Source organism: Xenopus laevis, chromosome 3L (genome assembly GCF_017654675.1).
Source record: "Xenopus laevis strain J_2021 chromosome 3L, Xenopus_laevis_v10.1, whole genome shotgun sequence".
Lineage (NCBI taxonomy): Eukaryota > Metazoa > Chordata > Amphibia > Anura > Pipidae > Xenopus > Xenopus laevis.
In genome coordinates this window covers 17,865,807-17,887,880 of record NC_054375.1, presented here as the reverse complement: position 1 = coordinate 17,887,880, position 22,074 = coordinate 17,865,807, and the positions used below count along the sequence as shown (strand labels likewise).

The window sequence follows — 22,074 nt, the reverse complement described above, 5'->3', positions numbered from 1 at the left end:
TATTATTATTGCTTCCTCCCCACTCCCCTTTTCTTTTTTCTGTATCCCCTCCAGTCGTTTTATTTCTAAAATGAAAAATAAAGAATTTATAAAAAAAAAAAAAAAAAGACACACATCCATCAAGCTCAACCTTAAAGGAGAAGGACAGTGGGATAATAGCCTCTGGGAAGGGACTGCAGCTGTGGGATAGCAGGTATAGTAGGGAGAGATGGTGTCTATAGTAATAGTGGATAATAGTCTCTGGGAAGGGAGTGTGACTGTGGGATAGCAGGTATAGTAGGGAGAGATGGTGCCTATAGTAACAGTGGATAATAGTCTCTGGGAAGGGAGTGTGACTGTGGGATAGCAGGTATAGTAGGGAGAGATGGTGTCTATAGTAACAGTGGATAATAGTCTCTGGGAAGGGAGTGTGACTGTGGGATAGCAGGTATAGTAGGGAGAGATGGTGTCTATAGTAACAGTGGGATAATAGTCTCTGGGAAGGGAGTGTGACTGTGGGATAGCCGGTATAGTAAGGAGAGATGGTGCCTATAGTAACTGTGGGGTAATAGTCTCTGGGAAGGGAATGTGACTGTGGGATAGCAGGTATAGTAGGGAGAGATGATGCCTATAATAACAGTGGATAATAGTCTCTGCGAAGGGAGTGTAACTGTGGGATAGCAGGTATAGTAGGGAGATATGGTGCCTATAGTAACAGTGGGATAATAGTCTCTGGGAAGGGAGTGTGACTGTGGGATAGCAGGTATAGAAGGGAGAGATGGTGCCTATACTTGCTCGCTACTTGCTTTCCCAACCCAGTAATGCTGTATTCCAGCCCAATGTGTGGGGGGCCCAGTTTTAAATTTCCGTACGCAGGCCCTTAGGGGTCTATTTACGCCACTGCATCAAGGTTATAGCAAATCTACAATCTATAGGAGCATCTGTAAAAGGACCGACAATATCAATAGCAAGTTTTTCCCATGCTGAATCAGAAAATGGTACTGGTTTTACATCTGGTCTTAACTTTGTGTACAAAATTCTTTGCACAGCCCAGTGAAGTGTTGCTTTTTGGTGAAATTTTAGACACTGGCTGTGTGGCAGGCACTGGTGCTTGGCGCGCATGCGCAGGCGGCGCTGCTCAGCGCCGATAATTTATTTTTTTTAAATATAAATATTTAGAGAGGGGTTCTGGCCCGGCGGGGGCCCATGAGGGTCGGGGCCCACCGGGTATTTTCCCGGTGTCCCGCCGGGCCAGTCCGACACTGACAGTGCATATAATCTTGTCTGGAATAAATGTACCAGCTTTATCCACACTTAATACTGTGACATTTGTAGTAGTGACTTCATGAACATCTTTAGCAGAACGATGGCAGATCTTAGCAAAATGTCCAACCTTTGTGCATTTGCGGCACTGAACAGCTTTTGCAGGACATGTAAAATAATTTGCAGTGTGTTGTGTTGAACCACATCGAAAGCAATATTTTTTATTTGTATTTGATGCACAGTTTTGCAGTGAATCCCTTTTCTTAGCACTGTATTTTGCCTGTGACTGCCTGTGCATTATTAGGCCACAGTGCTGAATTCACAATCTGTACATTCCCAGCAGTTCCCTGACTGAGAGTTTTAGCCTCTGCCACTACTGTTTCAATTTGACTAGCAACTGTAATAGCCTTTGCAAGGGTTAAATCCTGCTCTCTCTCTCTCTCACTATTTGGTCTCTTAGCATTTCATCTGTTAGATTCCCAAACTCACAGGTAACAACCAGCTCTCTGAATGCTGCTACAAATTGTTCTGGTGATTCGCCAATACATTGTCCACATTCGCAGAATTTATATCTTTCAGCAACCACATTTACTCTTGGCACAAAAAAGTTCTTTATAGCAGTAAGAGCAGTTTCATAAGTATCATCAGGTAATGGTAATGTATAGCATATACGCTGTCTCTCTGCTCCCAGGTGTACGAGTCTTACCGATGCGTCGGGGACACCCGCCGCATGGTCCTCGAGCCGGCGCGCCTGCGGGCCTCTTAAAGGCGCAGGCACGCTGGCGCATTTGCGCCAGCACGTTTCTGACGGCTGTTTGGCGCGAAATTTGAACCTATTTAAGGCCCATTCAGTTTCCCAGCCAGTGCCCGTGATAGAACTTGTTTCTAGTGGTTCCTGAGCCTTGTGCGTCTGATCTGTTCTGTATCTAGTCCGTTTGATTACCCGTGTTTGATCCAGCCTTTTCCTGACTATTCTGCATTCTGTATCCTGACCCTCGCCTGCCTACGACAACTCTTCCTGCTTAACCCCTTGATTGACAACCCGGTTTGACCCTTGCCTGCCTGACGATTCTTGATATCTGCCTGCCTCAACCTTGCCTGTCTGACGATTCTCTTGCCTGCTCCATTTGTACCGTGACCTTCGGCCTAAAAGACTCTGCTAACAGCCGTGCCCCTTCGCCAGCCAGAACATCTCGCCTTGCACTCCTCGTTAAGTCCAGGTGCCACCCAAGTAAGCTGAGGGCTCCTCCCGAAGCCCAACGGTGGTCACACCACTGGTGAAGCCGAGCCGAGACCAGGGTGCTTGGCATTTGTTCTGGTATCGGGTGCCGGCCGTGACACTAAGCTTATTGGTCGTTGTATATTATCAAGCAGAAAATTAGGTTCGCCTGTAATATAAGCTGATGCTACAAGGTCGATTATTAAATTCTCATGCTAATTGTGCTGGCTTCTGTGCTGCAATGTAGTGATATGTATATTAATTACTAATACTGTTACATTTATATTGTGTACTATATATTGTGAGTGAGTATCTAAGCTCAGTAAGTGACAGCAGCACAGAGTATGTGCAGTGAATCAGCAGAAAAGAAGATGGTGAGTTACTAGGGCATCTTTGGCGACACAGATCTTCCCTGCTAAAAGGCCGTGGTTGCCTTAGGTTGGTACAGAAGCCCAAAACATAATGCACAACATTTCTACCCTACTTCTTTAGTCAGGCTTTAGTTCTACTTTAAGTCATCAGAGAGAGCCACGCAAAGTGGTACCCTTACCTGTGCATTCCTGTGATATGTAGCCACAAGTATAAAACTACCACTTTGTTCAACATATGCAGTTTCAATGCTTCCAAGCCACTATTAGAAGTCAATTTATTTCTATGGATAGAAGTATGAAGTACTAGGTTCTTACTTATGTTTTAATGAACACTCAAATAAAGCCTGAAGGAAAATGATCTGTATTTCAACCACACACTAACAAAGAAAAAGTCAACCGAGAATGTTTAGCGCTTTATACGCTCGGCTATTGAACGTTACAAACATATTTTTGGAAAAAGAACCAGAACACAATAAAGGAAGGAAGAATTTGTTGTGAGGTATGCAGTTTTTCTGGGTTTCTGCAAGATTTTCTTACAGTTCCAGAAATTAATTTGTGGCTAATCAGAGGGATAGGCATGCCAAGAAGAGAGAAACCAAAAAAATGCTTTAATTGGGAAGCCAGGAGGGAAACATGAGAGCCTTCAAAAGTGATTTTAATGCACTGCAGAGTTCTGGGGAAACAGTATGTTAAATCATTAATGTTTTACTAATTTGGGTATGTTGCACTTCTACTGCTCATTTTGGCCCAGTTCCTTCAAAGTCACAGGTTGCTTCAATCATCTCAGGGTCAAAACTTCAGGAAGTCAGAACAGAAATAGTTCTCTTTACTGGCACAATGTTACCCTAGGTGTATGTGCGAACTACAGATAAATTATAAAATAAAGGAAATACTTGAGTAAAGAAAAATAAAGGAAAGTGTATTCAGGAAATGGGTTGTACATTTCAAAGAAGTTGGCTATTACCATCTGCTGATATTTTGGCTAGAGTAAGAGACATCAGTGACTCTCAGAAAGGTGATGGTTGGGGTACTTTGGAAGGAGGTACATTGAGGAAGATGTCCCCACTTGCTGATGTATCACAAGGAACACAAGCTAAGGGGACACTGGGAGTAAATGTATTATGAAATAAACATTTTTGTAAAATATGCAGGTTTTTATTTAGCCAGTGCCCTATTGGCAACCAAGAAAAGGAACCAGTAAAAGGCTTCACTCTTTGCACTTACTATGGACAGTTTAAAAATGTTAATAATACAGGTATGGAATCCATTATCCAGAAACCCGTTATGCAGTAAACTCCGAATTACTGAATGACAATCTCCCGTAATCCAAATTTTTAAAAGTTATTTCCTTTTTGCTGTAATAATAAATGCATGGTAGTCTCCTGGATTTTTACTAAGCAGGGGTGTGGCCTGGGTATAATGGGGTATGGCCATGTGTGATGGGGCATAGCAAAAAAAAAAAACCAGTAGGGACCTATAGGATCTACATTCCCTATAGAGTTAATCCCCTACCTGTGTTATAGTTATAGCCTTTGCTATTGGATATAAGTATTTGTAACATTTCTTATGTGACAACCACATCTATTGGACAAAGAGTGTAATGACACTCCCCTGCCACACTGCTATATAGTGCTGTGTAGGGAGTGGCCTCTTCCTCTTTGGCTCCTGATCCTGTGCTTCTAGGTGATTCCCATTGAGCCTGGGATCACCATAGGCCCAGTAAAGCCATTTACCCCAAAGGGACCTGTACCTTTGGAGATCTAAGTCGGGACCAGGCAACCCGTGAATGAGGAACAGCTAGCATAGTTGCTCCAACAAGGATTTGTAGAAGGGAGTAGCTTCCCACAAGGCCTGTTTGTCTTTAGAGCAGGGAACTCCGTCGATAGGCATCTAGGTTAGCAAAGGACTGCCTGTACCCTACCTGATCGATCCCGATCCCCTCACTGGCAAAGTCGGTTAAAGGAGAAGTCATTACCCCTGTCTGCTGATACCTTATGCTCTGATCTGACTGTGTGGGCCACTCTGGTTCCATCTGCTGTATCCTACAAGTATTGTGAGTAAAACTGAGGTAATTTGCTTTTGTGCATAATAAATCTGTGCACCTGTTTTACCATCCAAGAACTTCCTGGCGTCCAATTTATCTACTTTTGCACTAACTAGCCTGTGGGTTGTAATTTTACAACATCTTAAAGGGGAAGCTTCCATTTGGCGAAGGCTTTGCCCTGGATGTAGACTCACATGTAACCCATGCTCACTCCACTAGCTGGACACTCTTAACTCCTCATTAGCAGGATAGCCCAAGAAAGCGTTACACACCCAAAGGTCTTCAAAGGTTTAGAGCCAATGACTGCAATGGCCCTGTAGTTACTATTAGACTGGTGTAGGATGCCTTTGAAACACCTACTTTAATTCACATATTCACATGACCCTTTGAGACTATTTGGGACTGTTGCAAGATAAAAAAAAAAAAAGATTTTATTGCTGATTCCTCTTCCTAAAAAGGGGAGGAAACCCTTGAGAACACATTCCCTTTTCCCAGTACATGTCAAAGGGACGATCACTTTCCATAATAACAGTTCAAGGGGAATGATTTCTTGCATTGTGCACAGGCATGGATTTGGCAGAACCACAAGTGTATTTTTTCAAGGTATAATATGTCTGTGTGTAAAACAAAAAGTAATTCCCACTGACTGTAATTAGAAACAATTCCCTAAATTTTTATTGAAACCACCAGTACAATCACTTCATGGAGAGAAATCCATAACTTTGCAGTTTTCACTGTAAAGAAACATGGATGGGGCATGGCCAATGCAGGCGTATAAGTGCACGTGTTTCTACACAGCTCCTAACCCAGTGCCGACATAGTGTGACATATAGCAGCACAAGGCATTTAAACGAAAGGGGAACACAACATGCCTACGCGAAAAGATAGGCAACAACCACTGCGGCTTACCACATTTTATTGATCCCAGCTGCTTCAGGAAGACAGCCAAGATGTTGCCCAGTCTTCCTCCTGCAGATCCTCGCCACCGTGCAAGGACGCTGAAATGGAACGACAGACAGTTAAGTACATAGAAAATGCGCAGGGCATAACTGAATCAAATTTAAAGGCGCTGTTTTTGCAATTAAGAGAGGACATTTAGGGGCAGATTTACTAAGCTCGAGTGAATTATTATTATTATTATTATTAACATGTATTTATATAGCGCCAACATATTGCGTAGCACTGTAAAGTAAATGTGATTATACAACTAAATCACATGAATTATTTACATAGAACATATGGAGTTACATACATCACAATCAATACAGGTACAAAAAGGTGAGGAAGGCCCTATGCAGAAAGAGCTTACACTCTAAAGGGAAGAGAGTAATACACAAGGTGTGGGAGTGGGCAAGATCGAATTAAGTGGGTGAGAAATGTGGTACTGTATGTGGTGTTGCGTTTGGTAGTTAAGCAGAGTGAGGGTAGGCTTCTCGAAAGAAGTGCGTTTTAAGAGATTTCTTGAAAGCAGAAAGGTTGGGAGAAAGTCGGACAGACCGTGGGAGAGAGTTCCAGAGGAGGGGTGCAGCCCTTGCAAAGTCTTGAATGCGAGCAGGTGAGGAGGTAATGAGAGAAGAGTTGAGTAGCAGGTCAGTAGAGGAGCGTAGTAAGTGATTGGGTGAGTATATAGAGAGGAGTTCAGAGATGTAGGGTGGGGCAGAGTTATGAAGTGCTTTGAAAGCCAGTGTCATTAATTTGAATTTGATTCTGAAAGGTAATGGAAGCCAGTGCAGGGATTGACAGAATGGCAAGGCAGAGGAGGAGCGGTTGCTGAGGTGTATGAGCCTCGCAGCAGTGTTCATTATGGACTGGAGAGGTGACAGTCTCTGGAGGGGAAGGCCAATTAAAAGAGAGTTACAGTAGTCTAGACGTGATATGATGAGAGAGTGAATAAGAATTTTGGCAGCATCTTGGGTGATAAATGATCGTATTTTGGATGTGTTCCTTAGGTGGAAGTGACATGATTTAATAAGTGACTGGATATGAGGAGTGAATGACAGGGATGGTTTGAATTTCAAAAAGTTCGAATTTCGAAGTACATTTTTGGGTACTTCGACCATCGAATAGGCTATATTCAACCATTTGACTTCGATTGGAACGATTCAAAGTAAAAATTGTTCGACTATTCGATAATCAAAGTACTGTGTCTTTTAAAAAAAACTGACTTCATACTTCGCCAAATTAAAGCTACCGAAGTGCAATGTTAGCCTATGGGGATCTTCCAGAGCACTTTTCTAGGTTTTTTTTGGTCGCATAGACAGAATCGATCGAACGATTTTTATTCGACCGCAGGATGGCCAAATTTGTTGAAAAAACTTCAAATTTGATATTTGAAGTTTTTTAATTCGATGGTCGAATTTCGAAGTTTTTTGTACTTCGAAATTTGAGCCTTAATAAATCTGCCCCTTATACTAACACTAAGAAGGCAGTGCAGGATATGAAAACTGAGTGGGAAACTAAAACTGAGTGCACTGACCACATTGAATCTAAGATGGACGAGATGGTAGAAGCTCATAATAATATGGCTGACACAGTAGACTCACAAGAGTCTGTAATTGCTGCGCTGCAAAATAAATTAGCAGATATAGAAGATCGCTCAAGGAGAAACAATGTGAGGCTGAGGGGGATCCCGGAGGACAGTTTGCAACCACAGTTAGGTCAGTATGCACAAGACCTTGTCAGCACTCCCAGAACACCCCGCTGACCACCTGGCGCGTTTTTGGGATTGGGGATCCTGTGGATCCTATCTAGGATCCTGTGGATCTCCAAGCCCAAAAACGCACCAGGCGGAGAACCCAGAGACACAATAAAAGACACATAAAAGAAGATCTGATGCACTATGCAAGACAGCACCCAATCTCTCGAACAGCCATATTAAAAAATACAAGTTTTTGCTGACCTATCTGCAGCCACAATGGGAAAGAGATGGGAGCTATCTGGAATCACACAAATCCTGGGCGAGCAGGGAATACCATACAAGTGGGGATACCCTACAAAATTATTGGTTCACTGGCAAAACTCCACAAAAATAATTTTAAACGTGGAAGAAGGGAAGTCAGCACTAGCACAGTGGAACATCCTAAACACAGCACCACCTAAGCCACAACAACAAGGGAAAATGCATTTAGCAACAGAAAAAGAGTGGAGCAAAGCCAAAACCTGAATCCTCACAAATTCTCAACAACAACCCACGGGCCCTGGGTCACCTATTCTACTCAACGTTCCACGCAGCGGAACATGAATACCTGTGTTACCCATTCTTTGTACCTAACAACCCCCAAACAAATTTTGTTTTTTCTCTCCCATTGCAAGACTGTCAGCCCAAGTAGGGCATGTATGCAACAAGAGATCAGCCACAAAAGCTGGCTAAACTGTATGTAAGTTATAACAGTACTGCCTGTTATGTTTATGTTAACCCCCTTCTCTTTCCTGGACAATTCCATGTCATACTTACCGGGATAGCCCCGCCCCAGTCAGAAGGACCCTCCCCAAAGCTTTAAAAGCCCAACCCCACCCCCAAGTCCGGTGTCTTTTTTTCCTTCTGCTTCAGTTATTTTTTTTGCTCCTGTTAGAAGCAAGTTTTCTTTTTAACCTTGGGGAAGCAGTAGGGCTAGCTGAAAAGCGTCCTAGGGACTCGGGGTTGGTCCTGGTGATTTTTTACCCCTAAGCACATTATCAGTGTTTAATCATCTGGATCAGGTAGGAACAGTTTTACTGTGGCTAATATCATTGCTTTCCTTGATCCATGTGCCCTCCAGCCTGATTATATCCAGGTCTGTGGCAAGTGCCATGTCCCCCCCCATCCGTATGCCTATCTGGGCATGTCTAAAAAGCGTCCAGTGGCATTGGGGTATATGGCCCACACACTATGATTTTTACGGATGGGAGAGCGAGGTGGCAGTTAGGTACGTTATTCTGATAACAATATTTAGTTAGCGGCCTAAACCTTATGGCCTCCTTCTCTTTTTTCCCCCATACGGGGGTATTTTTTTCTTCTGGAGGAATTTAGGTGTCAGAGCCAGCTGCCTCCCTCAAAAGACTTTCCCATGGTTGAGGTAATTGGCAGCTTCCAGGGTTAAATAAAACAAAACACTGAGGTCTTAAATCTACTGGCAGTTAAAGCTATATTTAAGATGAGAATGCCACCTTGTTTCCAGAGTCTCCTAACTCTTAAACATGTATGAGCCATATTGGCCATTGGAAGAACTGTGCAGCTGCAATGCTGATATATATGTTCTATGAGTAATGATAATGTAATGCAGTTATAATGCAATACTGTTTCTATTTGTTGGGAGCAGTTCTATGCAATGATGATCTGCAGGTTCTGAAAGCAGCATTAAGGCAAGACTTGTCTATATGTAAGTGAATGTTGCAAATACAATGTTAGCCTTCTTATTTGAGCACTGAAAATACTATGTTGATCTGCAGGTTCGGTGTACAGCAGCTGCAGATAATTGGGTAATTACTCTGGAGGTCAGTGTTCAGGTTCAGTTAATGAACCGGTAGATCCCCTCCCTTAGCAGCTCAGATTGATTATCTGAAACATCAGGTAAGATTCTGTGTTACAACTCTTTCCTTTATTGTATAGGTTTGTGAACTAAACTAACATGTACTTCTTCTACTCTGCTCTCTGACTTGGCTATCTTAGAAGCTTAGACATTGCTGTAAGGGAGTAAGAAAACTGTTTAGCCAGTATATATGTGTGTGTATATGTGTGCATGTGGATACTAGCTAGCTGGGATGGGCAGCCAGAGAAACGGGCCTCTTTACTCTTGGACAGAGTGCTCTCAGTCTGCATAATGTAGGAATTCCTAGTCCTGGCACTGCTGAATATTACAACCAAACTGACCGTATATGTGGAAACATTTCAGTGATTCTAGAGCTGGTTTGAATAACCAAATACAAATGCATGTTATACATTTATGGGCCTGTCACTGCATAAAGCAGTAACCAAACGGAATGTAACACCTATTTGGGCCACTCAGGGTTAATCCACCAGCTGCAACACTAGAGCATGGGTTACACGTGACTTACACCCAGGGTTTAATACTCACGCAGTAGCTTGAGGAAAGCAGCATATTGAGAGTTCACACAGAACAAAGGCAGGCTCACACAGAAAGTACACAGGCAACTGCAGTACAACCTTTCCCTCCTGGAAGTTGTCAGGCAAGCAGCTTCTACCCTCACAATCCCTCCTCACTGAGGTCCCTGACTGGAGGCAACACACAGAGCCTCTGGGAAGCTACTCCCTTTCTGCAAATCCTTGTTGGAGCTCAGCTGCTCTCTCTCTATCCTAGCTGTCTTTCTCTCCTAGAGAGACTATGACAAGTATGCCCAGTGCTTGAATTGGGTTCAAAAAGGTGGAGGGATGGTCGATGTGCCGTTTGTAGCGCGGCGCAAAATTTTTAGGCCACGCCCACAAATTTAGGCCACACCCACCTTTAATAGGTCTCGCCCACCAGCTATTTCCATGTTTATCAAAAATATTTTTTTTAATATTGCAAGAAATAGAATGACCCTAATTTTTTACATTCACATAGTTACATAGTTAAATTTGGTTGAAAAAAGACAAAGTCCATCAAGTTCAACCCCTCCAAATGAAAACCCAGCCCCATACACACACCCTTCCCTACTTTTAATTAAATTCTATATACCCATATCTAGACTAACTATAGAGTTTAGAATCACAATAGCCTTTGATATTATGTCTGTCCAAAAAGTCCCTCTTATAGTCATTATCTGAATCAGCATCACAACATCACCCGGCAGTGCATTCCCCAACCTCACTGTGATGAACCCCCTATGTTGCTTCAAATGAAATGTATATACAGTATATGCATTTAGAAGCTTGTAAAGTTACAGAAGTGGACTCACACAAAATATATCAGCAGATTGTGAAAGCCTTGGTTGTCCCGAAAAAAAAATAGTTTTGCTAGGTAAACTTTCCCTTTAATCTTTTCTATTTCATCCTCACATATTTTCTTTTTCTTTACTGTTCTCACCCACATCCTACTACTTGCTTCAAAGTTTCCTACTTTAATAGAGCAAAATATGTTCTCATTCTTCCTGTGTACATTATCTACTTTTCCCTGATGTTCTATTGCCCTATCATTCATTTATATATACGTTAATGTTCTCAGCTCATTCCTGGCCTTATCTGCATTCTGCCTCCTTTAATTTTATTCCACCCTCTGCTGTATTTTATTTCCCTAAATTCAGACTCATTTGCCGATTAAGTGTTTTTTCCCTCTGGCCTCTCCCATTATCTGCCAAATTCCAAGAGACCTTAATAGGCGTTTAGCTGTTTCAGTGAGTAAAGCCATCCTCCCAGTGTTTCTCACACACATTCTGTACTTCTTCTGCCACCAGACTTTCCTAGCCATCTGCCCTGCCTTGCTATACTCATTTATTTGCCTACCTCAGCCACCATTTTTTAAAGTGCGCAACTGCACAATGCGCATTCATCTCAAGTCAGGGGTCAACTTCTCAAGAGTTGCCATTATACAAAAAATGCACAACTTATTTAAACATGTGAAAATGTTGCACATTTGCAACAGAATACTGACTCTGCTCTGCAAGAACCAACCATACAGGGGCCAGTGGGTCGGTCTCTCCTGCTCAATCCCACATAAAGCTACTCTAGGCGCATGGCAAGATTTCAGGTACTGTCATTGTGCCCAGGATAAGAGCAATGAGTCCATATACACAGTACACACACATATATACACACACACACACACACACACACACACACACACACACACATGGAGCCTGTTTTGCCTGGCCGGTTCCTGTTTTCTTCAAAACAAGTCACTAGCCCACATACTCATACAGGCGATTGCAGTAGGAAGAGCCTGGAACACTGGACACACAGACAAACGGCCAATGTGGAGACCCGGCAGGCTGGTGGCCATACATATACACACACACACACATTATATACACACACATACATACACACACACACACACACACACTATACACTATGCACACATACATTATACACACACTATACACTATGCACACACATACACAATACACACAAAATACACACACACACATTATACACACACACATTATACATACGCAGTAAGCATGTCACATTGGCACATTGGCAGGATGCTGCACACATGCTCACACCAATCAAGCCTTCCCGGCTCCCGCAACATCATGGCACACACAAGAGAAAAACGCAAGTCAGGACCATTTTAAGCACGCCGAAAAAATGTCTACAAAGCCATGCCCACTTTTTGGCCACACCCCCTAAAAAACACAACCACTTAAAAAACATAACCAAGTCATGCAAACCCTAGCTGTGCCAGCATAATCACTGTAGAAATGGCCAATGGGCACTCAATTGATCCCAGACAAGCAAGTAACCTCACTAAAACATGGCCAATGAACAGAAAGTTTGGCAGCAAGGAAGTGGCAAGAGAGAAGCAATTCTGAGAAAACATAAATCTGATTAAATAGTTTATCTGTGGAAGTGGAACCCCCCTGTTCATTAGGTTGTTCACCTTTAAAATAACTTTTAGTATAATGTTGAAAGTGATATTCAGAAACAATTCGCAATTGGTTTTCATTTTTTATTATTTGTGACTTGTGAGTTATTTAGCTTTTTATTCAGCAGTTCTCCAGTCTGCAATTTCTGGAATCTGGTTGTTAGGGCCCAAATGACACTAGCAACCATGCACTGCTTTGAGTAAGAGACTGGAATATGAATAGGAGAGGCCTGACTAGAAAGGAGTAATGAAAAGCTAAAAAACAGAGCAATTGTTTCCGATAGGTCAGCAACCCCTATTTGAAAGTTGGAAAAAGTCAAGTAAAAGGCAAAATAAATATAATAACAACATAATTCAATTTTTTTTAACAAATTAAAAAATATTAATGAAGACCAATTGCTAAATTGCTTAGAACTGGCCATTCTATAACATACTAAAAAAAAGCTACCTTAAAAAGTGAACCATAATTCAAATATTCAAATATTCAATCACCCCTTCAAAGATCAGGGGCAAGGAATAGTAAATTGTTAAGATGCTCAAGGTCTTGATTACATGACAACATGGCTAGAAATCCTTTAAATAGAGCTGCAGTAAAACCCCACACTCTACAAATATTGATTTTAAATAAATAAATAAGTGCCAATTCAATCATATGCAATAATGCCCAAATCAATACAGTGCCAGCACATCAATCAATAAATTAATCAATTATTTTGGTAAATAATATAATAAATAAGCCAATCAATTAATTAAAGTGCATGTGCTTAAAAAAAACTAAATATTAAAAATTGAGTTAATTAACTTAAATATTAAGAGGCCAGCAATACATTAATTAAAGATCAGAAAAGGAAAATAGTATAAGGGTGGCATTGTCCCAAACATTCCTATCTGTTGAAATTTTCTACCTAGGCACTGGGACACTAGACCATACGAGGGCGATAGTTGGAAATATTAATTTAAGGGTCTCTGGGGACAGATCAGGACCTCCATTTGAATCAGGAATGGATGGATGGCGTGGATGTGCGTAGTGCCTACCTGGGCCTTGCTCGCTCAGCTCTTCTGCAACCACTTGCAGAATTGCAGAGAAGGCCGGTCACCGGTGAAGCACTGACTTGATGGCCGGCCGGTGTCTGCGTGTAAGTAATTGGAGCAGGTGAGGCAGCAGACCCTGAACACAGGCCAGCGCTGTGCCGCGCCAACGCGATACTGCTGCATCGGCTCCTCCTCCGAGACCGGGCTTCCTCTCTGCAGACTACAGCAGGCGGGGTTCCTCTCTGCCTATCTCCGCCTATGCCTATCTATACTTTGGATTGGAAGGGAACTCCGTCCCACATGGCGCACGCTCCCACCTACACTAAAGCGCAAAAACAAAGGGAAGTTTTTTAAAAAAAAACGGTTCCACATAGTTCCGGTATTATAAATCGTTCCATCCCGCCTGAGGGGATGGAAATTGGTCATTTCAAAAAAGTAACGGGATCCCATCCCGCCCCATCCCGCCCCATCCCGCCCCAATTCAAGCACTGAGTATGCCCTAGTATATCTGTTCCTCATTCACGGGGTTGCCTGGTCCCCGACTTGGACACATGCCTTCTTCTGGGCCTATTGCACTCAGTCCCCCTGAGCACATCCAGCTGGAATCACATCCAGAGGCAAAAAAAGGAAGTGGCCACTCCCTGCACACACTATAGAGGAGTGTGTCAGAGCAGTGTCATCAAATCTCTCAGCCTATCACTGTAAAGGTTATTTTGTAACAGGGATTCTACCCAATAACCCAAGGAAATGGTGAAAAGATTAACTCTATAGGGCCTGTATCCCTATAGGGCCCTACAGGTCTATATATGTGGAAACAAAATGTGTATCTTTATGGGCCTGTCACTGCATAAGGCAGTAACCAAACTGACTGTATATGGAAACATTCAGTGATTCTAGAGCTGGCTTGAATAATCAAATACAAATGCATATGTTATACATTTATGGGCCTGTCACTGCATAAGGCAGTAACCAAACTGACTGTATATGTGGAAACATTTCAGTGATTCTAGAGCTGGCTTGCATAACCAAATACAAATGCATATGTTATACATTTCTGGGCCTGTCACTGCATTATGTAGTAACCAAACTGACTGTATATGTGGAAACTTTTCAGTGGTTCTAGAGCTGGTTTAAATAACCAAATATGAATGTACATGTTATACATTTTTGGTCTAGGCACTTTTTCATTTTACCCAAACTGAATGTAGATGGGGTAACATCAGTGGTTCGGGGGCTGGCTGTAATAACCACATATTAATGCACATGTTATTCATTAATTGGTCCAGCCACTGGTTACTACTATAGCCTTACTGTATGTATATTCTTAAACATTTCAGTGGCTTTGGTGCTTACTAAAGTTATAACCAAAAATAAATGTACATGCTATACATCTCTCTGGTTTTGACACGAATCAATATAACAACCAAACTGAAGGTAAATGTTAATCTGATGAGTAATGGGTGGGTTAAGGCATTTCCGGAGAATATAGCCTCCAGGTTTGTATGTAAGCATGGTAACACAAGTCAAGGCTCAGGTATCCCTGGGTCATGTATGTTTCAAATAAAATCGATTTAGGTTATAAGCATGGAGTACTCTTGCAAATAAGCCAATAGGGTATCGTATGCTTGCTGATAACAGCAGCCAAGACTGACTTAAAGGTGCTAGCCAAGTCAGATTATGCACCGTGTGTATTACAAAGTTGGTGTGAAAATAGTGGCCAATGCTATATTGCATATGGCAAACAGCAGTCAGGTATTATACAATTGCTGTATTATAACATGGACGTGTAGACCACAACAATTGGAGTCGATGTGGTCCATATTTTTGGTTACATTCATAACTATAGGCTGTTGGAATAGTTATCAGTCTTAAGGAACTCACTAATTAGAATCTATGTTCTGCGACTGGACTTCTCAAAAGAGCAAACAGATTTTTTTATATTCAATTTTGAAATCTGATATGGGGTTAGACATTTTGTCAATTTCCCAGCTGCCCCATGTCATGTCACTTGTGCCTGCACTTTAGGAGAGAAATGCTTTCTGGCAGGCTGCTGTTTTTCCTTCTCAATGTAACTGAATGTGTCTCAGTGAGACATGGGTTTTTACTATTGAGTGTTGTTCTTAGATCTACCAGGCAGCTGTTATGTTGTGTTAGGGAGCTGCTTTCTGTTTACCATCCCATTGTTCTTTTGTTTGGCTGCTGGGGGGGAAAAGGGAGGGGTGATATCACTCCAACTTGCAGTAAAGAGTGATTGAAGTTTATCAGAGCACAAGTCACATGACTTGGGGCAGCTGGGAAATTGACAATATGTCTAGCCCCATGTCAGATTTCAAGATTGAATATAAAAAAAAATCTGTTTGCTCTTTTGAGAAATGGATTTCCGTGCAGAATTTTGCTGGAGCAGCACTATTAACTGATTCATTTTGAATTCTTTTTTCCCATGACAGTATCCCTTTAAAGCTAACCTCTCAATGCACAGGAATGGGAATAAGAAGTGGACAGACCACTTAACAGTTGCATTTACAAAACAAGAAAAACATCACAACAGTATCCAGCCCACTGCACTACTGTATCCATTCAAAAGCTTGTTCTGTGGTGTCCAGCATCAACACCTTTCCTTAATTATTATGTTAATGTATTCACTCCCCCACTTGAAAGCTTTGGTTCCTTGAGCATTTTTTGCAGGATAGACCTATGATTTTGCCACTCCCACCCATCAAATTACTGTTAGGAAACCATTAAGAAAATTAAAAAACAGTTCAGCATAATTAGATTATCTCCAGCCCTACTTAAATGTGGTATGAACAATTGTAAATAAAAGTAATGACCAAAGATCCAGGTACATTGATCCTTCTGCTGGAAGAACCTTTCCTGAAAGATATAACTTGTAAAAACATATTAGTCCATGTATTCCACATAAAACAACATAGTGCATTTTTAAAAAAACAAAACAAAAACGACTAAAGTGTTCTGCATTGGTATTCACGGGTTTATAACTGTGTTGAATACCTCCCCCTTGGTCTGTAACACCGGAAGTTGTAAGAGAGACACACCTTAATTTGGACAATTCTGCCTCCAGCACAGAAACTTGTTGTTTTAAAAGATCTCTCTCAGCCCTTATGTTATCATATTCCATTTTTATTTTGTCATGTTCAGTTTTCAGTTGGGAAAAAGGTATCCAGGATTGTCTATGAATCCTATCTATCTTCTCCTGTTCATACTTCCCTCTTTATCTCTGTCTGAGTTGTAAGACACATTTCCTTTCTGAGGCCCTCTAAAACCAGCATACTCTTTTTGTTGTCCTTCTACCCTAAAAATTCTAGCGGCATCAACTGCAAAACATTCCTCTCTATTCCTTTTCCGCCACAAACAATAGGTCCTTTAAATCTATAGGGTCAGGTGTTACAGACAATATACCTTCCCTGACATCATCTTCTAAAGCCTTCAACAACATTACTCTATGAAGTAATCCACCATTTTCAAATCCTGGATTACCAGTTAGCAATTAATCCATTACTGTGGCTGTCCTATAACATAGTTCATATGGACATTCCTGTTTCATTTGTTTTATCTTACCAGATAAGGACACATTTAACGTAATGCCATACAATGCTCTCAGCATTTCTTTTAAAAACATCCCTTGTCCTACGCTGCTGTCCACAGTTTTGTACAACCCTAACCCACAAACCATTTCCAACAACTCTTTGAAAGATATCGTCTGTATTCAGGTTATATGTCTCTCTAACCCTTTTTAATTCACAGACCCATTTCATGAATCTATTTGTCATACCGTGGTACCTGCCCAATCTCTCTAACAATAGCATTCATTTCCTGAGGCTTTGATATGAGCTGTACCTCACCTGCATTGTCAGTGTTTAATACAGTGGTAGTGACAACAGGGGCTGCTGGGAATCTAGATGCCTGATCCAAATCATTCCATGGATAAATTTATTTGTGCTCTTTAAATTTGGAAATATTGTTTAGACAAAGTTGATCATTTTTTTACCAACTTTATCAAAAGCAATATTTACTGCATACTAGTGTTCCTCCAGCTCCTTCTCTACATCCTGTATTTTCACTGACAATTCATCATTTGCTACTGTTAAATGGTCACACAGATTGGCCTTTTCAATTAATGCTTCACCGGTAGTAGTAGCATGTAACCTTAATTCAGAAATCTTTTCATGTGACTTTCAGCAAAGTTTCATACCTGTTTGTCTGTTCTGTACAATCATTATCCTTTTGTTTAATAATCTCTGCCATTTTTAAACAGGATAATAATCCCTGAAGGACCATTCCTTTACTTTTTGATTCCATAGTTTTCTTATCAAAAACACTGTCGGCTATAAAATTTTTCATTAAATCCCATGAATCTTTACATTCCTGTGGGATTTCATATGGTCCTTGGTGGTTTTTAATATAATTTATCAACCACATGCTGACATCTTCTCCCTTATTGCTTTTATCAACAACTCATGCCATTATAAAGAAAAAAAGTGCTAACAAGAAATAAATAAAAAATACAATATTCTTACCAACCCTTGAGGTTCACGGTCACCAGTGTCCAGACCACAGTCCTAGGGTTCCAACCTTCCTTCTTTTCAGGGCTCCACAGGGCTTGCAGACTAATCCTTAACGCTTCTTCTGGTCACTGGTCAAGGCACCAAATATGTTGTATATTTCACAATATTATAATATTATCCATATAGTGTTGTGAGAAATGTAGAGTCCACTATTTACCACAGCCAGGTAAAATGATTATGCCATTGACCTAAATGGGGAATGTTTCTGATTGGCTGATGACCAGTTAAACAGGAAAACCAGCTAATTTCTCTAGATGTCCCTTTTACCAATAACAACTGTACAAACAGCTCCTCTTGGAAATATAAAAGACCCTCTCCAGATGGTTTCCCACCTGTTTAACAAAGCATCCTATCTTATTTTTTTATTTGTATTTTATTACAAGACAGGAGGGGTCATAAAAACTCAGGACATATACTACCTAAATGGGGGTTAATTACAATGCTTTGAAGTAGGCAGGTACTAAGAAATGTGTGTTCATATATACATAGGTCTACATATATTTCTACACAACAGGCACAACATAAAATAGGGAAAATACAGACGGCCACTCAAGATACGAAAATAAATCCAACAGATATAGTAGACACATTTGCCCAATTCTATAGTGATCTCTATAATCTAAAAAATAACACACCACAGCTATGCCCTTAGAAGTAGACATACAAGCATTCCTAAAACACCTACACTTACCTAGTTTGCAAGCCTCAACAATTTCCACCCTAACGGGGCCTCTTAAAATAGAGGAAGTTCTACAGGAGATACAAAACATGCAGCAGAACAAATCCCCAGGTCAAGATGGATTTACCAATAAGTAAAAAAACAGCAGGACTGGCCTGCCCAAACTTACCGTTGTACTGCAAAGCCACGATCCTGGATCAAATGGTGGATTGGCACTTAACCATGGGGACTAAGAAATGGGTGGACATGGAACACTGGATATGCAAAACTCATTTTGGTCACGCTGGCATTTCACACATTTGGACCATGGGTAAGCACCATTGCAAAGTCTTGGAGAATATATCTTTACCAATCAAAGCAACATTGAGGACTTGGTATACAACGAATACAAATTGCAATCTAAATAACCCCTTATTGGCACTGGCACCAATAAAAATCCTCGAAGATGTGATACCAGATTTAGGGCTTAAGCAATGGCAACAAAAAGGCATAGCAATGATAGGAGACCTATGTGACCAGAATGGAGTGAAGAACTTTTCCAGCCTACAAACACAAACCAACAAATGGATAGGAGCAAGCCAGCCAACAAGATTTGAATTAAAATGTTGGAGTACCCAAGGGAAAAAGAAAGGGACTACCACTATATATAATATACTTGTGCAAAAAAATCACAAGTAAACCACTTTCAGCAAGGGTAGCCTAGGAGAAAGACTTAAATGTAGTATTAAAAATGGAGACATAGGAATATCTATATTTACAAACATCCAAATTCTCTCGAGCGGTTAACCACCATTAACTAACATGAAAATTATGTACTGATGGTATATGACCTCAGAGAAGATACACAAAGCCTTTCCCAGTGCATCAAATCTCTGCTGGAGATGCCAACGAGAAGTGGGCATTTTAATACATATGTGGTGGACATGCCCCATTGCAATAAAACTATTGGCACAGAGTCGGCCAACTCATAGAAGAAACTACAGGTAATTCCCTTTCGCTTCAGACCAAAAAGGCCTTATTGGGCCACTTTACACAACAAATGGACAAAATTCAAAAAGACAAACCATGCAAATTCTATTGGCTAGTATGAGCCTGTTAGCAAAAATTGGAAGAAAAGCTCACTCTCTGCGACAAAGGAAATAAAAACCGAATTGGAGCACATACAGCTATATGTATGTATATTTTTATTTGTAAAGCGCTCCTTGAGGGCAAAGCACTGTACAGTAAAAATAAATTAGTAGTAACAAACAAGGGGTCATTGGAATAAAAAGTAACAAGTGCATTATTAGAATACAATTCACATAAATATAAAATATCAGTGTCAAGGAAACAAAAGGCTAGAAGACCCTACCCCGTAGGGCTTACAGTCTAAATAGGAGGGTAACATACAGACACAATTCAGAAGGGTATTAAGGTGCTGTGGGTTACAGTTTGTTACCCTGTTATATAAGTTCCAGTTCGGGTGTTATCCAGGTGCTCCCAGAGGTAGTCTTTGAGTTTTGTTTTAAAAACATTGAAGGAGTATTCTCTCCTGAGAGATTCAGGAATGGCATTCCAAATATAAGGAGTCGCAAGAGAGAAGGGTTTGATACGGGAAACAGCAGTAGTAGTGGGGGGTACAACCAAGCGGTTGCTCTGAGAGGAGCGGAGGTTTCGGGCAGGAACATATAGAGAGACAAGAGATGAGATGTAGTTAGGTGCAGAGGAATGAAGGGCTTTGAAGGTTATGAGGAGGAGTTTATAATTTTTTTTTTGTTTTATAGGAAGCTATGATAAGGATTTCAGCAGCGGAGGGGCCTGTACCCTTTTGGATGAGAGGAGGATAATTCTTGCATATTGTTTAATACAGACTGTAGAGGGGAGAGATGGGAGTTAGGGAGGCCAGTTAGTAGAAGGTTACAGTAATCTAGTCTGGCTAGGATGAGAGCATGCATGAGCGTCTTGGATGTATCAGGTGAAAGGAAGGGACAGATTTTGGCAATATTGCGTAAGAAAAAGTGACAGGTTTTGACAGTGGTGTTAATATGATCAGAGAAGGAGAGAGAGAGGAGTCAAAGATTACCCCCAGACAGCGAGCTGCACATTTACTCAGTCCATTCAATGTCCTTAATGCTAGACTTTAAAGTTAAGATATCAGGAAATCAGACCGCTGCAGATATGTCGGTTTCCAGTGACTAAACAGTATATTTCCCTTTGTGCAATCAACCACTGATTTACCTTGTGATAGAACAGATGCCAGTTCTCCCTCTCCTTCCCCCTTTCTTGCTTCTTTCTTTTGTCTTCTATTCTGTAAGTTTTTGTAAAAGAAATGGAAAACTTTAAAAATTGTTAATAAAAAAACAAAACAAAACATGGACATTCCATAAAGAACCCCAATTGCACTCCACAGTAGGCAGGTTTGAGTGGTGCCTATTGAATTTCAAGGTTTTGCACTAGATCAGAGGTTCCCAAATTGTGGAGCTGGCTTTCTAGGTGGAGCATGAAGCATAGGCAGGAGGGCCCAGCATAAAGATAATTAGGAAATTTTGGTAAATTAATATTTTCTTTAACTAGATTGACCTAAAAGTCCATTATGAAGGTTAGTTGAAGTGAATTTTGGGTGTACTAGATTTTCTAGCAACTATAACTAAATGACCAATGCAACAATGCTTTCTTTTTTTTTTTTTTTTTTTTAATCTGCAATTTTATGGATTTATGGTTGGACCTCCAAGAGGGCTAGAATTGAGAAAAATCCGACAACCACTGCACTAGATGTTGGAACACTGATGGATGGTATTTGCTTCCACTTATACATAGGCACCAATGTTGGTGATGGGGCCTGATTGAGGTCAGGGCTCTGTGCAGGCCAAACAAGTTCTTCCATTGAAACAGCAAAGGGAGTTCCCTAAACTGCTGCCAAAAAGTAGGGAGCATGGTTGAGAATCTCATTGTATGATATAGCGGCACCTGTGAAGGCAATGATTGGCATGGCCAATTTCAATAATTAGAAAAGGTGTTCTTATACTTTTGTAGAACAATGTCCTGGGATGATTTGAGGAAAAATGTTACCGCACCTCATGAAAGCTCTGTTTCGCCCCAGCCATGTCCCCTACTCCACCTGTGCCCAGTATACAAGTCCAGAAGACTCCTGGAAAATACAGGGGAGGCAATATATCTGTTAGTGTTGATGGGCAGGATTCTCAATGACACATTAGAAGTTTCACATACAAGTTTGCTTATTTCCCAATGAAATTTATAAAACGGCTAAAATAATACTCAAACTTAATCTTTTGTTCATGTCGGTGAACCTTTAAATATTGTGACTCCGTTCTGTCATTGGGATGTATGAGCTCCATCTGAAGCCCTAGTTTCTCCATCTGCACTCTTTCACCAATGTGCCTGTGTGCTCTCCCTGTTCTTTCC

General features: G+C 41.1%; 1 pseudogene; it reads right to left on the bottom strand.

The window, feature by feature from the left end:
• Nucleotides 1–5,809: 5,809 nt before the first annotated feature.
• Nucleotides 5,810–17,892, bottom strand: LOC108710186 (annotated as a pseudogene).
• Nucleotides 17,893–22,074: the final 4,182 nt, after the last annotated feature.